The sequence below is a fragment of the Haliotis rubra genome, unplaced genomic scaffold, assembly GCF_003918875.1.
Source record: "Haliotis rubra isolate DU_JTF1 unplaced genomic scaffold, ASM391887v1 Scf1430, whole genome shotgun sequence".
NCBI lineage: Eukaryota > Metazoa > Mollusca > Gastropoda > Lepetellida > Haliotidae > Haliotis > Haliotis rubra.
In genome coordinates, this window is record NW_025765371.1 from 183,228 (window position 1) to 186,683 (window position 3,456).

General features: G+C 38.3%; 1 long non-coding RNA gene across 1 annotated transcript; it reads right to left on the bottom strand.

The window, feature by feature from the left end:
- Positions 1-791: 791 nt before the first annotated feature.
- LOC124269272 lies at positions 792-1,868 on the bottom strand. Its single transcript, XR_006896477.1, has 3 exons — positions 1,859-1,868; positions 1,393-1,540; positions 792-880 (listed from the first exon to the last, which is right to left on the bottom strand). It is a non-coding gene; the product is annotated as an uncharacterized LOC124269272 (long non-coding RNA).
- Positions 1,869-3,456: the final 1,588 nt, after the last annotated feature.

Here is a 3,456-nt window from a genome sequence, read left to right on the forward strand (position 1 = left end):
CTATTTGGGATAACACGTTCTCAGTAAAGTGCAGATTCTCACCCTCAATCTGAACACAAATTTACTTTCATTTTACCACATATTGAAAGGTATTGTGTATTCATAGTTGTCAGAAAGGTACAGTATGTGACCCTGGTAGCCAAACTTCTGTGTTTAACCACGTAGAATGTGTAGGTGAGATCGAGCCTTTGCGTGCTGGCGATTATGTGCCCCTCTAAGAGAGTATGAGTTCGAATCAAGATTGGGGTTCAACCCCTAACAGTATTATAAATGTGCTAAGTATATACCCGTGATCTGACTTATACTCGTTCATAACGTTCCGTGTTCTAAATCATTGCTAGTTTTGGCTCGTTGTAGTAATAGATATGAGAGGTCTTCCTTGTTACAATAACGATGAATGAAGTGAAAGAAACTTTCGGGTGCTTGTTTTCTAGGTGTGAAACCAAAGTCCTCCGATTTGGCCCATATTACAATAACGGTAGGATCACCTCCCACGTACGATCTCCAACACAACATGGATGTAGGGAAGACGTTGTGGAGGGAAACCACTTGGTTCCACCCGTAACATGGATATAATGTGTGGAAGTCGTCATTAAACCATATTCACTCACTTGACCCAAGCTTTGGAATATCATTCACAGGAAAACGGTAGAAACATGTACAGTGAAGCATTGCAGCATTCCTCTTCCGATCTTAGAGTCTCATCCTTCATCAGATGTGCTTTAACAACATCAAGTTACGGGTACACACCTTAGCAAGCAGAGTATGTCGAATTTAGAATAACAATAAAGCACTTTTAACATTTTATTTCGCGAGTCTACATTAAAGCAGCAGCGGGACCCTCCTTTATGTATGGAGCTTCTGGATCAGATTCTGGATTCTGTGAACAATCAACAGTTTTAGGTGTAAGGACAAATCATTGGAACACGATTTAGTACTCTTGTCACAATATATAAAACATGCAAATGCACATGATACAGAAACGACCTGTGCGATATTTTTTGTGTCTCGGATGGAATAAAAATTAAAATCTGTATGTACATCAGCGTGCTTAACAAGTTATATATCTGAACATTTAACCAAATAAAACCAGGGACAAATACATTACATCTGGTCTGGTCTCCTAACGTAATCATCGCAATGATATATGGTTAACGATCACCATTACTAAACACACTGCTTGTATTATAACAAAAACCTTTGGTATATAACTTGAGGTCAGGGTCGGATCCAAAAAAGGGGAGTGGAGAAGGAGGATGCGTGTGTATGTGTGTGTGTGTGTGTGGGGGTACACTCTTATAACAGTCCTTCAGTATCATGGACTCAATCATAATTGATATACAATCTGGAGTGTTCGCTTTATCTTGTTGACAAGCGTGTATTTAGACATACCCCTTGCAGGCGAAGTCGCAGCCGAGGTCGAGGATGTCGTTGGTAAATAGAACTTTGCATTCATTCTCACACTGCTGTTCGGTAGCGTCTGTTCCGAACTTCTCGACAACAGAGTTCACCAGTTTGTGGAGCTCAGCGGAGTCAAGGACTGAGAGAGAAACTCTTCTTAAATGTTTGTTATTATATACCTGATAGAATAAGGATCGCGATTAGTAGAAACTGTGTTGGCAAAACCGGTGGTTGATAAGTTAGCAACGGCACCCGTGCCGAAAACGTTCTGGAGAGATGAGTGAATATCGAAGAATATTGGTCTGCACTGGCCATGGCATAATGTTAAAATCCATTGTCGTTTATGATGTGAAGTACAGATCTATCATGTACCGGTTCCTATACTGTACTCCTCTTTCAATAGTTCCTGATAATATCTGTTCCTATTCAGACCCTGTTTAGTATTTAAGAGACTCACCATTTCCAAGAGAGTGCCCCGAAGGCAAAGGGAAGCAGACACAGGAGAACGACGGCCACCTTCATGCTGTGGGTGAACAAGGGATATTGATATCACACAGTGAAAGTTAAATAACAGAGAAATGTTGAATATGATATAAAATGGAAAATAAATGGCTGTTGCTACGGGCAGAACAGGACATGCTAACCCTTTTCGAGAACACAACGGTTTTATCATTGACTTTCAGTGAGCCATTCATATAAGTTTCTTACATATTGTTTTTTCTTTACTCCCAATGGTATTTTGGTTCTGCGGAGAGTCGAGATTAGAGTATTCTTTCGCAACGACGTTCTATATTTACAAAAAATAATGTTGTTCAATTTAGTGAGTCTGTCAATGATATTTGTGTTGTGCATTGTATAAATAAGGATAAATGATCACCAACCACAATATACGTTTTACTCATGCCACTAATTCCAAGATCTCTGCATGAACTGGAAACGGACCTGAGCTACAGAATAGTTTCTTTTTAATAATGACATTATGTATCATGTTATATCTGTTGCATTTTGATTTAGGTTTTGACGTTTTAATTGAAGACAGAAGTGTGATTGTAATCGATTCAAATTGAATGTGTATATGTTTCATACAGAAAGGTCATAGGAAATGGTATGTATATTACAATGTAAGCAGAGGCTGTAAACAGTACTTTCACATTGACGTTGCATAATACCTATACATTGGTAAGTTACGAAGAATATTTTACTGATTTCATCCAAGAAACATTACTCATTTCGATTTGATGATAAAATGTGAAGGTGTATTTTTGCAAGTAATTCAACTTAGTAAATCCAAATACAGGTGATATTCATCCTCTTAACAATTTGAATTACGCATTGCATACACAGTGTGTATAATTTATGGTACATTGTGGCTCCTCCATATTTAGAAGTCATCCAATCTAGCTGAACCACATCTATATGGCGAGTTATGATCGCCACTTCAAGCACACAGCCATTAACTTCATTTCAGTAGAAACATATGTTTTGGAACAACTGACTAGGAACCATTGAAACAATGGGAACATGTAACGTCAAGTGCAACAGATTATAAAAGAAGGTGTGTTCATTGCTGTGACAATCGTGGGAATGGATCACTGAAAATCTGATGATGTCACCAGTGTGTTCACGAAATGATATCCTGCCTTACCTTTCCATCCACTATGATGTTTTGAGAAACTTGCAAAGGTGAATGCAAACACACCCACCCACACACACACACACATACACACACACACACACACACACACACACACAAACACATACACAAGCACACACACATACAGAAACAAGTATATACTCCTCATTCCACAACATTGTCTCCCCAATTCGTCAAAGCATTCCAGAATTTCACCCATACAGTGCAAATACACAATACATACCTTTGTGACGGAATTTTGGAAAAGAATAAAGGAACAATTGTACTCTCATGTGTTCCCTTATCTGTTTTCATAAGTATATGTTGTTTCCATTACAGCACATTTTAGAATATGACACCAAAGCATTAATGTGAAGTAAATGTCTCTACCTTTGCCTTTTTTAATTGTATTTCATTTCTTT